General features: G+C 55.3%; 1 long non-coding RNA gene across 1 annotated transcript; it reads right to left on the bottom strand.

The window, feature by feature from the left end:
- Positions 1-10,221: 10,221 nt before the first annotated feature.
- Positions 10,222-24,550, bottom strand: LOC105240749. The gene is made up of 4 exons (XR_004620648.1): positions 24,327-24,550; positions 24,140-24,224; positions 21,189-23,888; positions 10,222-16,475 (listed from the first exon to the last, which is right to left on the bottom strand). It is a non-coding gene; the product is annotated as an uncharacterized LOC105240749 (long non-coding RNA).
- Positions 24,551-25,690: the final 1,140 nt, after the last annotated feature.

Genomic DNA, 25,690 nt, shown 5'->3' with positions numbered 1-25,690 from the left:
CGTTCTGGGGCAGATGGCTTCCCCCTGCCTGCCCCACTGCCCCGGCTTGCGGAGTGTCGGCAGAAGGCTGGTGAAGCAGTTCCGAACACAGGTTTCAGATGCGAGACATGCTTCTGCTCGTCCGCTTGTACCCCTGGCCCGCTCCACGAGAGGGACATGTCAAGGGGAGCTGGTGGCTCTGCATCCGGGTCCCGGAGAGTCAAGGAGCAGATCTGAACCCCCCCGTGGCCTGAGGCAGACTCTGCCGTCAATACAAACATGTAAGCGAGAAACAAACATTTCTTCTAAACCACTGGCATTGGTGGGTCCTTCACCACACAGCGCTAGTTACCGAAAGTGCTGCCACGATAAAGCCTGAAACATACGGGACTGGCTGATGGGCTCATGGAGAAGAAGCTGTTTTAGGAAGCTGGAAAACAACAACTTTGTGTTACGAAATTGTGACAAAACCAGGGAGACTGGTTCCTGCAATAAACCCAGAAAACAGGAAACACACCTAACACAATCCTGCTTCGGGCAAAGAGCTTTCCAAGCAAAATATCACCAGGGTATGTTAGTTGTTACCACTGCATTTGATAAAGTATCTCAAGAGAAAAACGAGCTCAGAAAGGAATGGGCAAACTTACAGCAGAATCGAGAGGAAATGCAGGGAGCCCAGAAATCCTGGCACTTGCAAGATTAAACATTGAGACCATTTTTCAACCAATTATGAATAAAATGGAGACTGGAGACGCAGCATCGGGGGTGGGGGAATCCGGCACAGACCCCGGCCTCTAGGCCAGTCTGCTCTGGATGACATTCCTAAACGGCTGCTGGCCGCTGTCCAAGGCGCCTGAAAACAGGGGCCACTCTGATGAGTGGGTGCCTCTGCCACCTGGGGGGTTTTGCCATCAGGGCTCCTCTCTGTGTTTTCGGCAACTGGAACAGCCCTAAGCAGCGGCTGTGTCCGCCATCCTGTTATGAAGGAAATACGCCCAGGGGAAGGGGTGTGAGCTGATGCAGAGACAATAAACAGAGGTGTGCCAAGAGGGCAGCGGGATGCACAGGGCGGGGAAAGTCGCTGCCCACAGACACCAGCATCTCTGTCAGCCAGGGCTTTCATTCCACACCCACCTTAGCCAGGCCATGGGAAGCAGGATGGAGCAGGAGGGTGTCCACACTGGATCCAGGAGCCTCCTGCCCCTACTCTTGTCAGGAGGCCTTCTGTGGCCTCAGCCCCCTGGACCTTGCCAGGAACCCGGCATCCCACACATTTGCTGGGCCAGCCCTGTGAACAGGGCTCATCCTAGGAAGGGAGGCGCTTCTGGGAGCCGTGGCCACCACTTCCAGTCTGAGGAAGGCTTTGTGGAAAGCAAAAGAAAGTCTGGGGTTTGGAACCAGATCTGGTTCAAATCCTGCTCAGTCCCTCCCTAACTGTGTGGCCCTGGGCCAGTCACTCCACTCTGAGCCTCGATACCACGTGAGAGAACCAGAAACGCCAGGACGGCGGAGAGAGGAGCACACGCTTGCTGGCAGACGGCCCGAACGGCAGTGGCTCCCGAGAAGCCTCCCGAGGTGGTGGTGGCCGGGGAAGAGCGGCAGGAGGCACGGCCGCCTTAGTTGCCAGCGGGGAGGCCAGTGCCCATGGGCGTGACCACGGCGGGCGCGTCACACTCCGTCCTGGCCAGAGCCAGCGGGGACGCTGGGGAGCCTGCGCAGCCCCGGGTGTCACCAGCGCGGCGCTTTGCTGAAAGAAGGCGAGACCCCGAAACCAGCGCCGCCCAGGCCGACCGGAGATGGAGCGCGAGCTCGCCCAGGAGCTGAAGGCGGACACGACAGCCCTGAAACGTGAGGAGGCCGAGTGTCAGGACGCGTGTGAGGAAACCCAGGCCTTGACCTCGAATGAGCAACAGCAGCGTCGATTACGGTGTGGAGAAACACGAAACTTCTCCTTTCCAGCATCACGGTGCTCGCCGCTGAGCCGGCATTTCTCTCTGCTTGGAAAACACGTTTTTGTTTTTGTTTTTTTTTTAAGATTTTATTTATTCATTCGACAGAGATAGAGACAGCCAGCGAGAGAGGGAACACAAACAGGGGGAGTGGGAGAGGAAGAAGCAGGCTCATAGCGGAGGAGCCTGATGTGGGGCTCGATCCCATAACGCCGGGATCACGCCCCGAGCCGAAGGCAGACGCTTAACCGCTGTGCCACCCAGGCGCCCCGGAAAACACGTTTTTAATCTGTTTTGATGTCGGCAACACGATTTTAATATTCATATTTTGCATAGCAAATCAGTCCCTCTCCTTCTAATGCCTAACACAAAAGATAAACTCCAATTCACTTTTGTCCAAATTATCATAAATTCAAGCGGAAGCAGATAGGATTTAGATTTATAGGCTTTCCCTCTTCCCAGGGTTCTCATGCCCAAATGGTGGACGAACACCCCCCACCTCTCTCACCATGGCACTTCCCTGAGGGCCCGGCCTGGGGCCTTCCCAGAGGGCAGGGTCGCTTCGCCAAGCACAGTGGCCCACCTGGTCCTGCCTGGAGCCGGTGTCCTTGCTCCCTGTGTGCACAAGGGGGCTGGATGGCAAGGGACCACGTGCTGTGAGACTCTTCCCAGCGGAAGTGCAAAGCCATTCCCACGGGACTCACACTCCCTGTGCAGCTTGGGGTGGCTTGTCTCTGCCTGGATGGACCAAGGCCCTCAAACTGAATGGACTTCTGCTGGGGCCACACAGGCCTTGCGCATTTCTTCCTGATGTTTTTTGTCAACAACCACTTCTTGGAGGGACCCACATCTTGAAATCGTCCCGGTGCAGGAAAGGCTAGAATGCCATGTTGGCCCTGGGGCACGGGGCAGATGATGACAACTGCCACTGCGAGATGTGCAGGTCAGGGCAGCTCTCCACACCTTCAGGTGACCCCCAAGTGTCCTCCAGGGATGCCACAAAGGTCACATCACACAGGAAACCAGGCCCACTCCCCACACCCAGGTTAACCCTCCTCAGCACAGTTCAGCTCGAGAGGCCAGTTTGTCTTCAAGCGATCCTGCAGGGCAAGAGTCTGGGCTCTGATGCACACTGGGGTGCCTGAAGGATAGCTTATCAAGAAGGGAGGGGCCCCACTGGGCTGGGATGTTTGGGGCCCCAAGGGGGCATCCGCACACGGGCCTAGGGAAGTGGAGGCTTGGCATCCCGGCTCCAGAATCTCAACAAAGCCCCAAGCTTGGTGTGGCACGAGCGAAGTGAGGACGGGTGACCAGTGGGGGTCGGCAGGACCCACAGCTGTCAGAGACAAGGCCAGGGGCCTCCCCATGCTTTAGGGTTTGCAGCGACCCCCAGCGATATCTCCCAGCACACAAATGAGACCCATCTCTGTCCCTTGGAAGCTGACCCCTCCCAGTGTCATCCAGTTATGTGAATAAGAACTTCAGAGACCAAGGGCATCCCTCTCCTCTCTGTACCCCACGCGAACCAGCCCCAGGCCAGTCCCACCCCAGTCCCTCTTGAAAGTGCTCCATCTCTCCACCCCCCTGCCCGGGTCACCACAGGCTAAGCACTGTGCCACAGCCAACAGCGACTTCGTTCACCTCTGCGCTCCACTCAGGGGCAGGCCAGATCCATCTACATGCCTCCTAAGACCTTAACCTCATGGCCCAGTTTCCTGCCTAAGTACCGACTCTGGCCCCTTTCCATGTCAGTGTCTAAGTTCCAGACTCTCAGAAACACAGGAGGTCCCTGTCACTCATCCTGACTCTGCCGTCCGCACCAGGACAGGCACTTCCCCCCTCTCTCTTTTTTCTGTGAGGGCCGGGGCCCAGGCTCACCATGCTTGGTTCTAGGTCAAGGTGGTCAGCACTGGCCTCTCTACTGCATAGACCCTTTAGTCCCACCACCCAGGCCCATTACTCTTTCCTGCCCAAAATCAACTGCTCTGACGTGTTTGCTGCAAATTGTGGACAGCCGTTGCGAATGCACATTTTTAACTAAGACAAGCAGAGTCGTGCTATCTGTGCTTCTGCTGTTTTCTGCTTCTCCGCAGACGCTGTGGGAGGCCTGCACCGACGCCCTAGCTGCCCAATGTGCTCCTTCCTGCAAACTTCGGCCTGGACTTGCTGGACCCTCCTGCTTGGGCTGTACCAACACAGGGCTCAACCGCACTGTCACTCTCTCAGGAGGGGAGTAAACCCAGCCCGGCTCTTCACCTTGGGCAGAAATGGGGGCTTCGGCTCTCTGTGGTGTGTAACTCTGGGTCTGGTAAAGCTGCATCCCTCGCTGGCGCGACCATTCTCACAGCGGCATGCCCTCCCGCCGCAGGGGTCACACACCCGCCCCGCGCTCTAGTTCAAATCCCTCGGATAACCACCGTGTCTGAGGATCAGTCATTGCTTTTGGCCCTTCTGCAAATTGCCTGTTTATATCATTTGCCCATTTTCCATTGGAGTTTCTGTCTTTTTCTTGTGGATAAGAAGGAATTTCTTGTGCGTTCACTGTATTAGCCCCTAACTTGTTTCAGAAGCTGTAGACACCTTGTCCTGGTCTGTCTCGCTCAGTTAATTTTGTGGCAGCACCTCCACAACCATCCTATTGGATCCCAATGAGTAAATAAAGTAGGCACCATCCCTAAGTTCACTTTGCAAATGAAAACCTGAAGACCGGAGATCTAAACACCTGCTCCAGGCTCCAGGCCCATCAGAGGGGGAGGCAGGGTTCAGACTCAGGCCTTCTGGTGCGACTCTGCGGGTCCCAGCTCTGGCCTGTCTCTATGGGACGTGACTACATGTCTGTCTCCCTAACAGCGAGTACCCTGGAGCTCTGGGGCCATGCTGGTGTCTTCATGTGAGGTCTCTGCAGGAGAGGTCAGTGTTTGTTGAATCCGGTTTCTGGCACTATGAAAGAGGCCTTGCGTTCACTGAAATGACAAATGGGTTAAATTCAGTCAAACCACTTCAAAAGGTTCTATCTGGTGTCATGGGACTGGCTAGACCAAGGCATTCTGCCATGGCAGCCTCAGTGACCTGTCAAACAGGTGAAGCCACCCTGTGGCCTGTCCCAGGGTCTGTGCCCCCTACCCTTCCCTGGGAAGCCTGGGCAGATCCAAGTGAGAAGGAGCCCTCCCCAGGCAGAATGACAGAATCTACCTGGTCTGACCTCCGGCCATTCAGGCAAGGCATTGGAGCAAGCTTTGCACTGGAGCGTTGCTTCCCTGTGTCCCCTTGCCCACGGTCCAGTCATCAGGGTGGGTCCTGACCCCGGGCCCCAGGGAGGAAGCCACACCAGGCAGTGATCTACAGTGTGTGCAGGGGGCAGTCAGCTCAGACTCATCGAGTTCAGTGGCCAGTTGGGCATGGCTCTTACGGAAGAAAGGCAACCTCTGGATGAACTTGAGCCCCGTGGGGCTCCTGAGCCCGATGGAGCCACAGGCTGCAAGCGAGGACACAGGCCTGTCTGGGCCTCAAAGCCAAGACCAGCTTTCATGTCCTGTTTTCTCCAAAGGTTGGCGCTTGAAAGTAGGGTCACCTCCCAGAAACCAAATGTTTTCCACGATGCTGACAAAATGAAATAATGAGTCTGGCGCTCGGGCCTGTGCCTGGCCTGATTGCTGGCCGCCAGACCTGAGGGCGGGCTGGAGAACCAGGGTGGAGAGCAGGGCCAAGCACCAGGCACCAGCAGGCTGTGTGAGGCACTTGTCAGACTGTTGCTAAAAATGTTTAAATAATAATAATAATTAAAAAGCCTTGCAAGAAGGAGACGAAGAGAGCTGTACCAAGAGGAATCTGGAAAAATTCAACCTCGTCTATCCTTAGCCATTTAGAGAAAAAGAAACAAGAAATCCAAGGGACCAACAATAAAAATACTTCCGAGTCAGCATAGCTGTGTTAAGGGTTTCTGTCAGGAAACAGCATACACACATGGACAGAAGGGGCAGGCAGAAGCCTCCTCTCAGCCCCCACCCCGAGCCCCGCTCAGCCTTCCCGGCATGGACCTGAGGGCAGTCACCCCTGGCCATCCAGCCTGGAAGCGGTGCTGTAGCAGAGAGAAGGCCGGAGCTGGGGCTCCTGGCTGAGTCCTGCCTGTCTGAGGCCATAATAATCCAAGGTGGCCTGGAGGGACACAAGGCTGTGAGCGATGCTGGGGCAACACCAGGCCCTCCTGTGTAGTGTGCTGCCCCATCTCCCTGAGACATATGCATCTCCTGTCCGATGGGTCCTGCCCCATCCCTGGACTGTCGGGCACTCCAGGGACAATCTGATCCAGGCAGCAAATGTTGACACAAGGCTGCTTACCATGCGCCAGGCACTGTTCGAAGCTCTTCACATTTGTCTGCTTACCTAATTCCCACCAAAGCTCCATGAGGTGTGGCCAGGCTGAGTAGAGGACCCAGGGTCTGCATCCCAGCTCAGCCCTAGGACCCACAAATGGACACCACATCTGGGCAGGCACAAGGAATTCTGGGCAAACCAGAGCCCCCAGCCAATTCCTTTCCCACCAGGGACTCCAGCAACTGGGTGACACCACAGCTGAAACCCAAGGGCCCAAAGGGGAGGTGGGGGGTAAGGCCATAGCTCTGAGCACGGGGATGAGTTGGGAGCGTGTAAAGTGTCCCTCCACTAAGAGATGAACTGCCTAAGGGTAGCTGTGAGCTCTTCCCCAGGGGAGGGTCTAGGGCCAGCGCAGTCTTGACCTCTAGGGTCCCATACATGCTGGTGTCCTAGCAGCTAGGAGCCCAGAGCCCAATTGGGGGCCTCAGTTATATCCTTCTCAGCCCACCTTCTCCTCAGAGCACTTCCTCTTAAACAAAGCACACCTTCACTTCACTCAGAGTGTACATGCTACGTACTGCATTTGGAATTAGGCAAACTGCTATTATAAATCCTATCTATCTAAAAAGTGGCCAAGTGGAAAATAAGTCAGGTCCAGCACCTACCAAGTCACTCCTGTGCCCAGTCCTGCAAAGCTGAAAACCAATCCCACCCAGACCCTCCGTGCCTGCTGTCCTGTGCTGCAGGAGCAGAGTTCCCTCCACACCTGGGATTCTGTGCTCACGTGCAGGCTTTCGGCAGGCTCCTGCTGCACTTGCATCCTGGGCAGCCAGCCTGGGCCCTGCTGCCCAACCTCCGCCCCACCACGCAGTGACCCTGAGAAGCCCCGGTTTCCTCATCTGTGCCCCTGAAGCCTGGAGCACGGTGACCAACGGAGCTCCTGTCCTCCACAGACATCTCAGGAGTGGGGGCTCAGAGTCAGAGCCCCGAAGGAAACTGTCCCTCCTTATGCCACGAAGTGTCCCACGTGTGTCCTGGAGGTCTGGGTTGTCCTGTACCACACAACAGGCCTTTGTTCTCAAAAGTGGGTCCATGGAGGGATGCGCTAGATAGGCTGAAAGGGCCAGGGGCCACGGAGGATGGGAAGGCGGTGCCTCTGGGAGTTCCTGGAGGCCCCATGGTGACGGCTGACATCCAGAGTGACTTAGAAAAATCAAGACCCGTGACTTTGCCACACACCTGAAGTCATGGAGCTATTGCCTCAGTAGTGAGAAGCAGCAGGGAACTTCCAACTGCTGGCCCCGGTGAAGCGGGATGGGACCCTCCGGGTGCCCTCAGACCTGTCCGTGTTGTCCTGTGAACCCGGGCAGGGTATTGGGTGGCCTGTTGTCATAGATGCTGGTTTGCTAGATCAGCCCCCCCACCAAGGGTATTTTCCAGTCTTGACAGTGGGGTGCAGGCTGTACCAGGAGCCATAAGCAGATTCCTCTCCGGACATGATGACAGGTGAGATCTCTCCTAAACACGGAGGACAGAGACCACTTGGCAGGGGCATCCCAAGCCTTCACGTCACTGTCTAGCCAAAGGAGACTTTTCTAATGAGCCACCTCCATGGAAAGACCAGACCTTGGCTGCTCTGTAAGTATATTCTCTCTGGATATGGACCCCAGCCCTGGCCCTATGTGAGATTTGATATCTTCTTTGATAGAAGGGTCTGCATTCAGAAATGTCCCCTCTCACAAGCTGGTATTTCACCATTAGAGATTCATTCCTTTGTCAGAATTATGTCAATAATATTTCCTATGAAATTCAGGTATCTGGACATAGAGGGCACCGGTGTGTTATCAAGCACCAGCCCTTCTGTGGGCTTTGTTTGGCTGATTCCGTGGCATGGCGAGGGGACCCGCGGGCAGAGGCAGATAGAGTGGTATGGTGGCTGGGAGGAAGCCCAATACTCCATGCAGAAAATAGTGACAGTAATAGACACCTTTCAGGTCAATAGAGAGACCCCCACCAGGTAGGTAAGAGGCAGAAGTCAGCTATGGTCCCACCAGGCAGGGAAGGCAGGCAGAGCTGACAGAGCCCCACGCACCCCCGTCCCCCAGCCTTCGCTCCAAGGCATCTGTGCAGCCCAAAGCTGCCAAGACTCCCCAGGGACCCTTGCTCAGCTGACAGGAGGTCACAGCCCACGTGGCACAGCCACAGAGGCATCCAGCCGCAGCTCTGTCTTTCAGCACCGTCTCCATGAGCACATCTGCGGAGCCCACAGGGAGGGTTTCCAATGGCCAGAGGAGGGCGGGCCGTTTGCACAGGGTTTAGGGTTTTAAGCAACCGAAGTAAACCCACATGTGAGCTGTTATGTAACCTGCTCAGCCAGCCTGACTGCCCTCCCTCCCTCGCCTCCTGGACAGCAGGAGACGAGCCTGGGCACTGCGTGCACCTTTAGCTCCCCTGGTAGGCAGGGTGGTTGGTGGGAGGTTACCCCTCCTGACCCTATTGTGTGGAAGGCTTAGGTACTCCTCTGGGTTTGGTGCGAGGACGCTGAGGCTGCTGGGATTCACAGGTGTCTAGAGAGGGCGAACACCGCCCGCGAGCAAAGGCCAGTGATGCTCCAGTGGGAGCTGCTGAGGGAGATGCTGTCAGGCACCTGAGTGTGGGGCTGAGGGACCAGCACAGAAGGCCTGAGCCCACGCCAACCAGGCAAAACTTGAGACAGGGTCCTGGTTTGCACACTCTGCCTTCCTCTAAACCCTGGTGAGACCTGAGTGCACACCCACACCAGACGAGACAGACAGACAGAGAACCGGACACCTAGCCAGAGCTGGTCCCCCGCCGGGTCCTGACCCACTGTTCTAAAACCATTTTTTCAGTTCAGGTGAATAGGACTCCTGACTCGCAAAGGACAAATTCAGGATCCTTTCTGCCTACTCACTGAAGCTCCGGCCCCCAAACCCCCACACACAGTCCAGGAACCAGCATGGTTCCACCAACCTGGCTCCCTGGGTCTGTCCATGTCAGCCTCATGTGGACACAGTGTGGCAGAGGAAGACCTGTGTGATGGAAGATGTCCCCCCAGCCCCTCCCAGCCCCTAACAGCCCCTCCCAGCACCCAGCAGGAAGGGCCTCAGTGCTTTCAACCATCTGGGGGCTTCAACTCTAAGGGTTTGGTCTGTCCTGCCTGAGGATTCCCTGAATTCCTCCTTCTTCGTTTCTTCTGCGGGTACTTCCAGAGCCTCCAGCTAAGGCAGGCCCGCAGCGTCTGGATGAAGCCTGTGCCCATAGGGTTAATGAGGACGAGGCAGAGGGGGATGGGTCGACCCTGCTCTCCAGCCTTCTTCACTGCAGGGCAGTGTATTGGGGGGAGGGCCCATCCCACCCAGAAGGCACCTCAGCCCCGGCCTGGCCCAGTGTCCACCCTAGTCCATCTGTCTCTGACAGCACAGGTGTATTTGAGGGCTCATGGTGTGCCCTAGGCTGTAAGTAAATACAGAGAGGTACCAACACAAAAACCTCCACCCTGAAAAAAAAACACCCTCCCCGCTTGGCATAACCCCAAGGGCCACAAGATGACCATGGGCCAGCATATCTTCTTGGAGGCCCCGTGTCTTCCTTGAACTGGGTCCCCAGCAGACAGAGAAACCCAACAGAACCTCAGCCTCCGACTCAAGAGAACCACCCGCAGCGAGGTCCACCGTACTCGGCCTGACCCGCAGGCATCACGGGCTCCCTGCTGCTCCCTCTGTCCACCGTGTGCACCCATCTTGAGTCTCAGGCCAGAGGAACTGAGGCAGAGACACCATCTCATCTGAGTGGGGAGAGCGAGGCCCTAGCAGGAAGGCCAGGAGGTGACATTGGGGGAACGGGCAAATGGCCTGTGGGCCATCCCTCCCTCCCCCCGTGGTCCAGCCCTTCTAACCCTCCTGATATCGCCTCCTTCGCAGCCTCCCCAGCATTCACAAAGAAACTGGTGCTGTTCCACTTAGTACCAAAGAGCAAACATTTATTCAACAAACATTAAATACTTAATACATGAGAAAACAAAACAGTAACGCCCTTGGTGGTAAGAGCTGATGTGTGCTGAGCTGGGCACCCTGAGGAAAGACCTGAACCCAGGTCGGTCCAACCCCAACCGGGCCGCAGGAGGTGCAGGGCATTAGGGGCCTGGAGCAGCTGAGGGCAAGATTTGAGGGGTGCCCACAGGCTCCATGTCTGGCTCTGGCCTGGAGGTGGGTGGGCACTGGAGGGACAGACGGGAGCAGACCCAGAAGCCAGTATGCTGGTCAGGGTCAGAGCAGGCATCATTCAGCTTGGGAAACAAGGGAGGGAGGCTGTTAGGTGGGGATCAGGAGTGGGGACATTCAGGGAATGGGGAGGGGATGGGTTTCGGTGGTTTGCGTAGGTGAGAAGTAAATGAGGATTCAGGGATCTTGGGAACATGTGTTGGAATCAGTGATTACCAGGATATGGAGCTGGGCTTCAATCCCACAGATAGGAGCAGTCAGAGATCCTTGGGAAAAGCAGTTGCGGGAAGAAAACGGTCCCTGAAGCCAGTTGTCTTCATGGGAGGGTGGAGGCTGCACCAGAGGGCCAGGCCCGGTGGGTGGGGCCAGGAGGAGAGATGTGGCCAAGGTCGGAAGTGCAGACAAGGGAAGCAGACGTCAGAGCAACTTTAAAACCAAGACTGAGGCACACAAATTGTCCTTCATTTTACATCAAAGCTAATCTTATTCTGTATCATAATCTGTTAAGAGAAAGCAGACAAAAGAAAGGAAGACAGGGAGAAAGACAGCAGGGGTCAGAAAGACACGGGGAACCAAGGAGGGACCGCAGGGCAGGAGCCCAGGAGGTGGGGCCAGCTCAGGGTAGGGGGGACGGCGTCCACCCACTCAGCCAGGCAGCAGCCCCAGGTGCTCTGACCCCTGGAACACGGCATGGCTTATCCTCTGTAGAGTTTTCTACTTTTCATTATTTTAGGTAAACGTTTTTTTCTGGGCGTAGAGGTTTTCCATGCCTGTATTCATTTCCTAGGGTTGTTCTAACAGCTGACCACAAACCGGAGAGGCTTAAGACAACTGAAATCATCCTCTCCCAGGTTTGGAGACCAGAAGCCTGACATGAAGGTGTTGGCAGGACCCCCCCTCCATCCAGATGCTCTAAGGAAGGGTTTTTCTGTGATTCTCCCGGCTACTGGGGGCTCCAGGCGTCCCCGGGCTGAATCACTCCATCTCCGTCTTCTTCGTCACATGGCTTCCCCTCCATGTCTCTCCTCTTCTGTCCCTTATGAGGACACTCGTTATCTGGTTTAGGGCCCACCCAGTGGCCCAAGATGTTCTCATTTTAAGATCTTATTTACTCCTGCAAAGATCCTTTTCCAAATGTCACAGTCACAGGCCTAGGTGTTAGAACATGGACATGTCTGGAAGGAGATGCATTATTCAACCCACAACAATGCAGAAAACTGAAGTCTGAAGAAGAAAATACCCACTTCCCCAGGCCCTACCATCCCCAAAGGACCATTAGGGTATTTAGGCATATTTCCTTTGCCTTTTTCCTACATTTTATAATGTGGGGGGAAGTTCCATATGGAATTTTACACTGCATATTTTGAATTGACTTTGGTAAGGCATAATTAACATACATAACACATATACATAATAATACATACATACATAATACATAATACAATATACAGATCTTAAGTGCAGTTCCGTGAATTTTGATGAATGCATGCGTTCTGGCCACCACCCCCATCAACATACAGATGCTTCCCTCCTGCCCTTGGCAAGGCTCTCCAGAACGCGGGCAGGATTTTTCCAGCACCTAGAAACTTCCCGCCATGTACTAGGTGCTCAATAAACGTGTACTGAGTGAGAGAAACACAAGGCAGGGAAGCTCACCTACAGGGCGTCAGACCTACAACCACACTGTAGAGACCAGGGTGCTGTGACACTGGCCACCAGGGCAAGCACAGAGCCCAGAAGCAGCCCCACGAGCAGATGGAAACCTGGCGCATGACGGAGCTGAAGCACATCAGCAAACGGTGCCAGGGAGCTGGTTACGCACATTAAAAAAGTGAAATTGGATCCCTATCTTAAACCAAACACAAAGAAGATTGCTTCCAGATGGATAAGCACTTGTATGTGAAAAGCAAGATTTTTAATATCTTCACACATTCAAGCCCAGGAAGGGTTGGTTAGGGCACAAACGGGGATATCATAAAGGGAAAAAGGCAGGCGAATTCCACTGCATTCCAATTAAGAACTTCATCAAAGACAAGAGACAGGTCCCGAACTCGGAGAAAAATACCACACAGACGAGGCAGGGTCCCCACAGAGACATCGCCAGGCATCGGCCCAGGCACCACAGGACACCCACTCAAGGTGGGTAGGGGCTGGAGCACGCCAAAGGGAGCTAGCATGGCCGGGAAGTGTGCGGGAAGACAGCATTTTTGTTAATAATCAGGGAAACTAAAAATAAAACCACAGCCAGAGACCATGTTATACTCACCAGATCCACAAACAGGAAGGGCCGGGAGCATGTGGAGCACAGTGCAAGGCGGTCCAGGGTCCGTTCACACCACCTCCCCACCGTGCCAGTGGGTGGGAGCACAGGGGGCTCTCCAGTCTTCTTCAAACTCTACATGCATGGGGGAATGTGCTATCTTGCATATATGACAACTTTTAATAAATAGAAAATTTCATTCTTCTGATTAAAGAAAAATGAGTTGTAAAATAGAATTCAGATCTCTAATCTCTGTAGATTGAGTATTTTATGTTCTGTTTTGCTTTTCCTTAAAGATGAGGATTGTGTCTTATTTATATATTTATTCTCAGTACTTGCTGCATAATAGAGACACAGAAAAGAATGGAGAATAAATTCCCCAAAAGCCAAGGATCTGAAGGGAATGGAGGCTGGGACCACACTGTCACTAGGTGTCTGAGGGGGCCTCTAACATAAGGGCAGATCTGGGTACCAAATGTTTGCAACATGAGTGCTCCTGGGGATTGGGGGGGCTCTGAGAGTTTTGGGGTAAGAAAGGCATTTTCCTTAAGCAGCTGGGGTGAGCCTTGGGGATATGTCAAGGATGGTGAGGAGCAAATATTCTTCTTTGCAAATGAGAGGAGGGTGTCAAAAACCTGCCCACCCCCTGCCCAGTGCAGAGGGTGCCACCTGGACCCCATGGTTCCTGTTGCTCCTGGGGAGAGGACAAACTCCAGGGACTCTAGTTGGTGATTCTCTGAGAACAAGTCTCTGGACTGAGTCCCAAAGGCTCTGGAAGACTCCTTCACACATCCTAAATCCTGGGACTCCCAGCAACATAGGGGCATAGGGGACCCTACTCTTGCCCCAGGGTAGAGACCACCCTTGACCCTTTGGGGAGCAGAGTGGGTACTGGCCAGCAAATGGTGAGGCCCATGACCGCCTTGTGGCAGGTACAGGAGTAGGGAGCCCATGGAGGGGGTGGGGGGGAGTTGACGGAGACAGTGAGGGTCAGGTCCTGCCAGGCCCACTGATATCCCCAGTCCCCACTGAAGGACAATGGGCACACATAGGCAGGGACCTGACAGGGACTGGACCGCATCCAGCCTTGCCTCTCATGGGCCTCTTCTTGATCCAGGCCTCGGCAGGCAGTGTCCCCACAGCCACAAAGCCATCCAGGTCCAACATCCCGGGAAGAAGGCAGGACAAGCAGGGTGGTCACGGGAAGGGCGGGGGTGGAATGGAAAGTAGGGGAGAAGCAGCAGGACAGCATGTCCCCTCCATGCCCACGGGTCTCCCAGGGCAGTGCCGCAGGCAGGTATGGGGACCCCACACCCTCCACCCCCGAGACTGAGGACAGTGTGCCGGTTGCTGATGTCGCCCGGCAACAGGGCCAGCTGCTCTCACGCATACTTGTGAAATGAGGTATTTAATAACTGAAGCAGGCACAGCCAGAATCAAGGGCATGAGAAGGGGTAAGAGGAGGAAGCAGACCCAAAGTTAACAAGAAGTGGTGAGAAAAGAGGGAACAGAGAAAGTGGGGGTGCAGCTGAACATCTAAGTCTCCAATTAGCCTTTGGTGGCAACACTTTGGGGAACGTGACGGTGACAGAGAGCATAGCGCGGCTAGAAAAGGAGCCAACGGGGCACTGAGCAAATGTGTCTTGTGAACATAATGATCTGTTTCTGACAGTTTAAAGGAGGTCTTTTAGATCATAACGGAGAAAACCCTTTTGAAAGCGCCCACCCCATGAAGGCACCAGGGGCACGAGGACAGAGTGCAGAAAATCCCCAGGATTGACTCAGCCAGCACCTGAGTGTGGGGCGTCTGCCTCCTTCTCCCCACGTGGACCTCGGCCGAACTCAGAGCGGCCAGGCCTCCTCTGTGGAGCAGAGTCCCGACTGGGCCTCAGTCCCACCCTGAGACCGAGTCCACTTTCCCACATCCCATGGTCTCGTTGTGCTGGGGGTCCCCGGGATGCAGCCCCTAGCAGTCTCTTGCTCTGGGCCGACCCCCTGAAAACACCAGGTTCCTGCCCTTCAGCACACAGCTGTCCAGCTGGGGCTTTCCTCTTCCAGACGTGGGATGTCTCCTCATTTGGCCATCGGCTTCCCCCCATGTTGCCAGCCCATGGGTGCCTCCCTCGCCCTCGCCTGATCCCCCTGCTGGGCCCAAGGGCACCCTCCCCAGTCACAGCCCCCAAAACATGTGCCTACTTCCTGAGCCAAACCCAATTGCTCTGACCATACCCATCTGGGCCCCAAGTCACACTGACTTCAAGGTTGACACTGCTGGTTTTGCTCTGAGTTCCATGCCCCAAATTGCATCCTGACACACCAGGGAGCTCCTTCCAGCACCAGGTGTCCCACCTGCCTGCCCCTCCCCACTGTGCGCCCTCCCCAGGGACCTGCTTGGAGCCTCACCACCCAATAAAAATTCATGCACACAAATGAGGTCAGACTTGCCTGGGTATAAGGGAAACCCAGTAGCCGAGCTTCATCTGTCTGCCATTTGTAAAGGCCTGGGGAGCCTGGCCCACCTCCTCACCCCTCTCCTGCTCACCCTCCAGACAGAGTCCACAATCCCCTCCTGTGTTTGCCGCACCCTGACCCTCATCTGCTGGCTTCTCTCTCCCTCCTTTCCCATCTGGCTGCTCCCCTCTTTACCTTTCTCAGCTGGCAGTTTCCTGACCTTGCTGAATAGCCAAACACTCTCTCAGGTGCTTTCCTGGCAGAGCTCCCTGAGTCCCTCCTCCTGAGGCCCCTTCACCCAGAGTGGGAGACATCCAGGACCAGGACAGAGTGCGTCCCCCGTCCCGTGCCCAGAGGAACCAGGAGAGGAAAATAGAACCAGCTGACCACACCAGGCCCCAAGCCTCCCACACCCTGGTTCTCACCCATGAGTCCAGGGAGAGTGTGTTGACCATCTGGACGTCCCAGGCCTGTCAGCCTTGCAGGTCAGCCCTGCAGACACCTCCCCTCAACCCTCCAGGACCCAGGTTCCCAGTTGTGCGCGGGAGGGCAGGACGCCCCCATCTCTAAGGTCAGCCAATGTCTTCTGCGCCCTTTGCTCCATCCATCCTCCTGCACGAAGCCCCCAGTCAACGGCTGACGGTGGCTGCATGGACAGTGTGGGGCAGGGGTGGGGGTGGGGCACGTTTGAACTTCATGTGGGGCTCTGCTCCCAAGTTTCCAACAATTTAAGGAATGTTGGAGGCCTGAGGTCAGAATGTAAACAAGGGTTCTCACAGAATCAGTGAGGGCAGTGACCTCACCATGAACGGCAGGGTGTCCCTGACGCCTCAGACGACCCATCACGTGTGTGTCTTTTGGTCTCATGAAAACACAACAGCTTGGCTCTTACAAATGTGAAGTTCGTGCCTTAAGCCAACAGCTTTTAAGTTCCAGAAAAATTGCCTATTTACCATTTTTCTCATTGTGTTTCTTCTCCCCTTATGAGCGTAGCTTGGACAGCGTGGACCATCTCTGCCTCACGGCCTTGGCTGTGTGAGGGTCGACGACCCCGCTGTGACTTCCTTCTCTGTCCCGGATGGAGGGGCAGCACCCCCAGCACCAGGGCACGCAGGACTGGAGTCTGCCCGGAAGAACTGCGCTCCCCGGCCTCAGCCCGGAGGCAGAGAGAGACGGCAACGTCGCACAGGGGCTGCTCTGTGCAGCAGGGCCCACCGCAGGGAAAGGCGTCGTGCACATCACCAGGGCGGAAAAGAAGTGGGCTGTGTAGGAAGACATTCCCTAGGAGAGAGGGGGATGATTTGAGATCTGGGATGAGAAACAGAAGCTTGGATAGAAAAATATATACATAAGGGCGTGCAGAATGCTCACTGAGGGTACGGCACGGGGGAGGGGAGAGCAGGCTCTAACCCCCATGGACTTTCAGACTGCTCCCATTTTTTTTTGGAGCCCCACTCGGGGCTTGAACTCACGACCCTGAGACAGATACCAGAGCTGAGATCAAGAGTCGGATCCTTAACTGACTGAGCCCCCCAGGAACCCCTAGACTGCTTTCACTTTGTTTTTGTTTTTTTTTAGTATACTTACCTATTCTTCATAGAAACATCTGATACAGGAAGGGAGCAATGCCATGCCTGAGGGCTGAGCGTGAAAGCTGAGAGCATGTGGGGCAGCTTGTCGTGCTGCAGGTCCCAATGCTGCCCAGAGCACCATTGCTCAGGCCGTGGGTGGGGACCACAGTGACCATCTTGTTTCACCTCCTGGCTGCAGCTGTCCCCACCCGCCCTCCTCAGGGAAGCCCTCCCTTCCATTGCCCCCCGGAGGAGGGAGGGGCCTGGGGTTGGGGCCTCAGAGGCTGTGTCCGTCCATCTGGGGTGCAGTACCCACACCTTTATCAGAGGGGCTGCCCTGATCACAGAGCCGGGTTTGATGAGAGAGAAGAAAGGGAGTAGAGTGAATTCTAGAACAGGGGTAATGGCTCCAGGGGAAGCAAGAGCTCAGGGTTCAGGCCTGCTGAGGAGGACTCCATCCCTGTCCTTGAGGGAGGGTGTTCCGGGGTGTCTGACTGCTCATGCCTGCACTTCTGGGCAGCCCTCTGTGCAGGGACCCATGTCAGAGTGGAGGCCTGACTTCTTGCGCAAGCCCCCAGGGTGGGGCCACAACGTCCCTGTGCGAAAGCCACCCTCCCAGGGAGGAAGGACCGAGCAGGCGGCCCACTTGAGGCTGGCTGGACAGCCAACGGGCCACATCATTGTGTGAGGGACAGAGGGGAAGCTCCGCCTGGTCCCCCCAGAGGCCACGGAAGCAGCCGCGTGAGCTGAGAGGGGAAGGCAATGCTACCTGCCCTGCTGGGGTCCCGGAGCCCAGAGCAGGTGGGACCCAGGGAGGGTGAGGGAACCAGACCGGCCCCACTCGCTGCTGGCCCCACCTGGGCCACTCAGAAAGGTGCCCCTGGGCTGCAGTGGGCTCCAGGAGGACAGGACCTGGACGGCTGGGATCAGTAACCCCTTTGGGAACATCTCTTCAGCTCCGTGGGGCTCTGGGCAAGACTCTGGGTGGAATGTAACAGAGGTGAGAGCCCCAAATACTCCCAAAGCAGCTCTCCAAAGGCAGGGCACCTGAGAGCTCTGGTCCTGCGTCTGTCTCTGTCCTCCTCCGCATGTCAGATGACCCTGTTTCTTACCTGGACCCATGATGTAATCCGTGCACGCAGCAGCAGTGCCAAACCCAGGGGTCAAGAGGCTTCAGCCTGTGACTATAACAGCTTTACTTTTTTATAGTTTATTATAATTAATTTATGAAGTTAATAGGAAACTCTATGAGACGTTGCGTAGGTGGTGTGGAAACCAGGGATCTGGATGGGGGCTGAGGGATGGGCACAAGACCAGTCTCCAGTCTCTGAGACTGGGACCCTCGCCTGAGGAGCCAGCAAGGCTCAGGGAGCATGACACCCTGGCTGTGCTCGGACAGCAGCTGACATACAAGCCGGAACCTGTGGGTAGCCAGCCTCCTCCCCTGTTCATACCGTCTCCTCCTCCAGCCTCCGGAAGAGCCTCTGACCACCACAGCTCCAGGCTTACTTCCTCTCCAGCCGGCTGGTCCCATGTCCACCACTGCCGGGATCACCCCTCTACCCCAGGGCCCCACCCCTGCCTGGGACCCTCCCCTGTACCACACAACTTCCTGGGGCCTCTCAGAATGGGGTGGAGGTGGGGGGTATGTTGAACCCAGGCTCCGAGTAATAGTGTTTGTTGACTGAGTGGACAAGACCACCACAGGCAGCCCAGTTCCTTGGGACCCTCAGGAGGAGCTGTGGGGTCCAAGTAAAGGGGACGAAACGCCACTCTCCAGTCACATGAGGAGGGAGGAGAGAGTGATTGTAGAACAGTGTCCGTGAGGCATCGGGGCCCTTCAGCACCAGACTAATCTCTTGTGTTCGTCCGGCTCTGCCTCGACATTCTTAGGGCGTAAGTCATCCGACAGAACATCCGTCACCAGGAAAAGTGCACCCTTGCTCGGGGTAACTACACTGTCCTCCAATTCCCCCTGTAAGTCCTTGGCTCTTCAACAACACAAGTCACAGAAGGGAAGTGTGAGCGAGGGATGGGGGTGGGGGGGCTTCCTGCCCTGTGTGGACCCTCTCCCTGCCCAGGCAAATGCCCACTCTGTCCTCCGGCCAAAACCCCACCAGCACAGATGAAAACTTACGGATCTTAAGCTTGGTGTTTTCCTTTTGAAGGAATTGTCCTCACTCATTACCTCATGACTGAGATCTCACTGCCTGATAACCTAGAACTGAGACAAGTTCAGTTGTCTTACTGAACAAAGCAAGGAGTACTATGGCCCATCTTTCCATCTCGAGTCACTGTCGCTTCGGGTGTCCCCGGGCTGACACAGCGAAGCTACGATATGCAGGCATCCCTGTTCTGACAGAAATCACAGCACATGTAGGACAGACAGGAGTCTGTGTTTATTAAACTTGTATTTTTGGGGAGTAACTTAAATGGAGTGACGTGTTTCTGGAGAGAGACCCTCTCCAGGCCATACGTGCTTGAATGCAGCTCTGTCCAGGGGTCTGCGGCCCGCAGGCTTCGGTCTGTGCGTTACCCTAGTGACGCGTGCACGGCAGCGTTTCCCGTGACGGCTTGCAGGACCAGCTTGATGAGGAGGGCCTCTGCTGACTTAACAGGCTTGCTCTCACTGACCCCACATGATCCAGACCCCCAGCCCCCTCAGCGGGCATCCCACAGCCTCGACCGAAGACCACAGGCAAACTTCAGACACCGGGGTGGGCGGTTTGCCTGGACTGCACTGTGAGGAGATGGTGCTTTTGGCCGCCGTGGCACATGTGAGTCCAGCAGGGACATGGGTTTGCTCTGTCCCACCTGGACCTGTGCCCGTTCGGGTAGAAGGTGGGGATGCAAAGAACCACATGGCCCCCACAGCTGCTGCAGGCCCACGTACCTGCTCATCTAACCAATGTCGGAAGCCAGCTGGGGAAACAGGGCAGGGTGGGAGCACTTGCTGGCTTTCTAGAGTCCCTAGCAGAAGACCAATACCCCAAGCAGGAAAAGCAACGAGCCACTAACATATCCAAGGGGTTTGTTGACCAGGAGTTGGGGAGAGGGAAGGAGAGAGATTCTGAGAGGCGCCAGGAGAAGAGGGACTTTGGAGAGAATGACCAATCTCACCTGCTCCACATTTTGCTCAGCAGGGGCCCTGGTGAGCAGAGTGTGGGACATTGAGGGCGCGGGGAGAATGGGTTGAGGAGTAGGGAGGGCCACACAGACACTTCCCAGTGCCAGGAGATGGCAGGACTGTCACCAGCACACCTCTGGGTTATAGCTAAATGCAAGGCGGACTCCCAGAGAGGCAAAAGGAGGTACTGACAAAACATGACGTCACAAGCCAGCTGATCTAGGAATTAAACGATGCTGTGTGTGCATGCAGCTGGCGTTGGATGGGTATCAGTGATTCGCGGACGCTTCCAAAATCCACAATGCCCCTCAACTCAGTTGTGGAGCTTTGGGGACCCAAGAAGCAGCACCAGTTCTGCCTCCAGGTGCTCAGAGCTCCGTTGGGCAGATAAGGATACAAAATGCTTCACTGCAGCTCATTACAGATGCTTGAGAAAGCAGAGTGGTCTGCCCGGGGTCAGGAAGGTCTCAGGCAGAGTGACACCGAGCAGGTGATATGTGCTCCCAGGTGAGAAACAGCAGGACATACCCGGGCAATGAAGAGGCAAGGAGCACCCCATTTCTGCCAAGCACTGGGCACTGGGGAGGAGTGGGGAAGGACCAGGAACTTCATCTCAGGTCAAAGACCAACCTAGCAAAACTCTAACGAAAAACTTGTTCCTCGCCAAGATGAGTATCTCGGCCAGTGCTGCCGCACGGTGCCCCTGTAAGTCCCAGATAACGTGGTAGCTCTCGAGATTTGAGCACACACATAAGTCTTAGACATCTTGTCCTCTAGACATTCCTGCTCAGCTCACCCAGGGAGGAAGAGGGGACACTGACAGGTGGTCGCAGAGGTGGTAGTTGTGGGCAGAATCATCTGGCGACGGGACTTGGGGAGAGAGCAGCTCCCCAAAACTTGATCTGCAGCACGGGGATGCGACAGGCATGAGGGGCCTACATCCCGGCACATGCCTCACCAGATGCATGGGACAGATCCCAGTCCAGAACACACCCACACACACGGGGTGCTGGGGCATGGGAAAGGCGTCACACTACAAATAGCATTCAAACGACCAGTCAACCACCGTAGTTCAGGCACACAGCTCACCAGACGCCAGCATGATCCTACAAGGGTTGGAATGTAAATGGTAAGGAGCAAGACCCTAATAGCACTGGAAGAAAATACAGGAAAGCCTTTGGTAGCCTACAAATTCCAGAGGCCATAAAAGAAAAGACGAAACTTTTTCCTTAAAAATTCATGGCCAAAACAACTACCGCACAAAGCAAAAAGACAGATGACACACAGACTACTCACACCACAGTTGAAGGGCTGGTCCTTACACACGAGCTCTGGACCATCAGTGAGCAAACAGGCCACCGAAGAAGGAAATGCCAGGTCCTTGATCATAGGAGATGCTTAAACTCATCCAGAAAAAGAGATGAGCATCAAAACTACACCGAGAAACTGTCATTTTTCATTGATCTGCTTAGCAAAAGCCAAGAGTTTGGCAATGCTCTGGTGGGCAGGGCTGGGGCACCCCACTCGCTGCTGGCGGGCACAGGAAGTGGCATGAACTCTGACCTGACAATTCCACTTCTAACAATTTGTCAACCAGCGTAAGAACTAATGTTTACAAAAGTATGTATGTTCAACTCTATCTACATCCTAAATGCATATCAAGGAGAAAACTGGTCGAATCCCTTATGCCAGGGACAAGGGACAGAATACCACCCTGGTACAGAAAGAATCCCGAGCTCGTTTTGTACCAATGTGAACAGATGCCCAGGAAACAACATTAGCCTAAAACGAAACATGCATCCTTTTTACGTCTAAGTTTTTTAATTTAAATCATCTCTACACTCAACGTGGGGCTCAGTTCACGACGCTGAGGACCAGACTGAGCCAGCCAGGCGCCCCAAGAAACGTGCACCCTTAAGAGTGGGCTGTGCACAGTGATTTCTTCCTAAAGGGAACAGGGTAACAGGGAAAACGTAACCCCACAGCAGAAACACCTGGCCTCCACTCGCTGGGGGGCCTCACGGGGCCGGCAGCCAACTGAAGCTCCGGGCACCCTGTGCCATTGCCCACGACTCTTTACCGTGACCCAGGTCCAAGAACCCAGCGTCTGGGGAGCAGGTCAGGAAGCTGGACAAGAGTAGCTGAGCAGAGCGCACGGCCACAGACCAACACACAGGCACCAGGATGCACGCCTCACAGGTCCCCTCGCTGCCGGATGCTGGGATCCGGAAAACCACAGCATAGCGTCCTTGGAAAACTCTCTCAACAGTTGGTCAATCCTAATGCAACTGTGGTCACCATAGCAGAATTCTGAGGCTTCGGAGGTGAAGGGACCCTCCCTCGACTCCCCCTCAGGTCCCGGATCTCCTCCTTTGCACTGTGGCACCTCTTCCCTAAAGTGGTCTAAGACACAGCATGCAAGGTTGTTGGGAAACTGGAGAAAGCTTCAGTTGATGGTGTCAGTCTCACGAGATGAGTAATACCACAACTAGGGTTAGTGAAGCCCCTCACTAGGGTGTCCACTTCCCAGAAACACGTGTTTGACCAGCGCGTGGCCAGCATGTTCCATTTAAGAGTATCGACAATAATAGTAAGACTCAACAAATAGTAAGACTTAACAAATAGGGGTCGCACAACTGTTCTGGAACCCTGGAACACCTCCAGGGCCTTGGTGGTCAGCTGTGGGGCCACCCTTAAGAGGGTCACCCCCAGACCTCACCCTTCCAGGGCAGCTGAGGTGGATGGGGGGGTATGACTGAGTAGAGACCCCTGCCCCAGACAGCTGTAGGGGACGGTCTCACTGAGAGAAGGGTGGGAGCCAGAGTGACTGCCCCCAGCAGGAGCTTGGGCTCCTCTACCGTGACAGAGGCCTAGCCCCGACCCACCCCAGAGGACAGTGGGCAGGCCACGACCCACCATGGAGCAGCTTTCAGGAGCAGGCCCCTGAGTGACCAATGACAGGAGTGACAGGGTCTTGCCCAGGAGCGACCCAGCAACCCTGTCATTGCAGGCAGCTCCTTGGAGGACACAGAGCATGTGCTGAGTGTCCTTCCCTCAGGCCTTTCTCACTCTGAGGACAAAGGGTCTGCAAGGAGCTTCCAGGCCTCATGCCTAAACATGCTACAGACCAGCACCCACACTCAGGGCCTGGGCACTGTCCACTGCTGTCCAGGGACAAAGGGCAGAGCCATACGTCCCTGCCAGTGTGGGCTGCTGGCAGCCTCGGTGGGCAGCACCCTTTATTCGCAGACATTTTCCTCCCTCATCTCGTTCACTTCTCTTAAGTGATGATAATGGTAGTGTTTGCCATTGCTGGCTTTATTTTTTAATTTTTGGGGGCGGAAAATTAAAAGTCAATAAGCTTCAATTAGTCTTCAGGTTGTGGGGGGAACACTTAACTGGCTGATGAAATTCAAAGCCGAAGAGTCGGTTTTCTGGGTGTCTGGTTGAAGCTTATTCCCCTCAAGGACCCGGTTCTCACGTGTGCGTCTCCGAAGCAGACCCAGTGTCTGAGAACCAGGCCATTTCCATAGGAATCGAGGCCCAGGCATCCATCATAACCAGGGCGGTGTTACTTGGAAGAGAACAGGCCCTGGGAAGCTGGCCACCTTCCACGAGGCTAGAACCCTCCACTTCCTCTTTACAAATGCCCGAAACAGTAAATCTCACTGTTTTGTGTTCCGAGAGATGAACTGGAGTGAGCCACAAACTTCTATGTGATTGACTAAACCCAAGCCAGCTGGCTGCAGTCATACCTGGTCCTGAACTCTGACCCACATACTCCACCACTTGCTCTGAGTTCCTGGAGGTGGCACGAGCTCCCAACGACTGTCCATGGCAAGGGTTGTGGATAAGGGGACATGCATGGAGTCGGATGGCCATCAGCTTAGCTCCAAGACCTGAGGTCAGATGTGCGTGCGGGTCCAGCCGAATCACACAGCCCTGAGTGGCCCCAGCCACATCAGTCACTTCATCATCTTGCCCTCAGTTTCTGATCTGTGAAATGGGGACAAGGGGTTGTTTCGAGGAGTAGATCTTCCCCAGCCACACTGTCCAGGCCTGACTGTCTCCTATAGCTATGGGGTCAACGTGTTGGCCAGAGTTGCTTCAGTTATCCCCAGTGTCCAGCAGAACATGGGGTGGAAAGTGGGAACCTAAGGAGCTCATTTTGCATAAACAGATGAATCCATCTGGAGACCTAAGGAAGCCCTTCTCAAACTGCACAGTCGAGCGTAAGCCCTACTTACCATTCACAGGGTAGGCAGCCTCTAACCACAGCCCAAAACGCCTTGAGAGATGGAGCTTCCTGCAGGAGCCTCAGCCCACTTGCCCCTGAGTGAGAGGACTGAGATCAGATCCTGTGTGGCCCACAGGGTAGCCCCCTGGCCCTCCCCTCTAGGTTCCACTGCAGGGAACCCTCCCCAGAGGACCCACCTGTTGCGGGTGCTGGGGCAAGGAGCACAGACACAGATCTGGCTCTCCTGGTGTGGCCTGTGCTGCCCACCCCACCCAGATGTTTCCTGCTGATGCCTGCACATTTCTGCTTTAATGCAATGCCTTCATGGCACTGAGCACAAGCTGAAAATATGCCGACACAGCCCATGTATCTCACTATGTTGCAATTTATTCTCTCAGCAAATTTCCAGCTAAGGCCTCCAGAGCCACCGAGACTGAGCTAGATTCAGTTCTCCAAGGTCCTGGGCTGCCCGGAACCCAGGGGTGCGGCAGGAAAAGCGGCTGGGAGTGACGCATCGAGGGCCCAGGGGAGCCGTCTGCTAGCAAGTGGTCTGACCGCAGTCATTCAGATGTGAAATTGTCTTTGCACAGAAATATTCCTGGGCTTGTTCAGGAAGCCAATGAGCTGCGGCTGCCTCTTCTCAGACTGCTCCTTCCACAGCCCTGTTCCTGCACAGGTGGGAAGGAGCTAAAGGCCCTGTGCCGTTGGCTTTATTCTGCTCTGGGCATTGTGGGAGGGGAGTGCGTGCTGGTCACAGGCCCAGAAGAGGACACTGCCACAGTGGGGGTCGTCAGGGGGACCCAGAGAGGCAGGCGGGGCACTTTGTAGGCTGGTTCCCCTGAGTATGACCCCAAGGGTCCCCAGCAGCTTCTGAATGAGGCCCATCTTCCTTGGACTTCCCCAAATCAGCTCCAAACACACACCTGCCACCATCAGCTCTGCCTGGTTCACTGGCTGAACTCCGGTCAGCTGGTCTTCCTTGGCCTTGATCAAAACCCCCAGAGGTGTCACACCTGCCCACGCATGCCGGGGGCCCCACATCCACCCACCTGAAGGCTGAGGTCTCTCCAGGAGCAGCACACGGCTCCCCTCGGCCCTGGGCCACTCCAGTCCCAGCCCCCGCCCCTGGAGGCCCAGCTCTTCAGCCAGACTGCTTCTCAGCCCCCACCCCGCATGTCTCAGCAAGAAACCCCCTAGAAATCCCCTACATACCTCCCTTGTTTTCATCGGCCTCACGAACATGCACAGAACACTGGAATGTAAGCTCCATGGGGGCATCCATGTTTGAATGTTTTTATTATGGAAAATTTGCAACAAAAGCTGAGAAAACAGTGTCATGAACCCCAACATTCCCATTACCCAATTTCAATAATTACCAGCTTGCGGCCTGTCCCCTGTCTACGCCCCCTCCCTCGTATCACGTAATTCGTCTGTAAATGCTGCTAAAGTCAGGACTTGTGAAGACTTGAAGCACAGTACCATTATCACCTAAAAATTTAGCAACCTGAAAGCCAATGGGTCAATGTCCAGAACTCCCAGGTGTCTCAATCCTCACAAGGTC

This window comes from Ailuropoda melanoleuca, chromosome 15 (genome assembly GCF_002007445.2).
Source record: "Ailuropoda melanoleuca isolate Jingjing chromosome 15, ASM200744v2, whole genome shotgun sequence".
Lineage (NCBI taxonomy): Eukaryota > Metazoa > Chordata > Mammalia > Carnivora > Ursidae > Ailuropoda > Ailuropoda melanoleuca.
The sequence above is the reverse complement of the archived record's forward strand: the minus strand, read 5'-3'. Positions and strand labels throughout refer to the sequence as shown.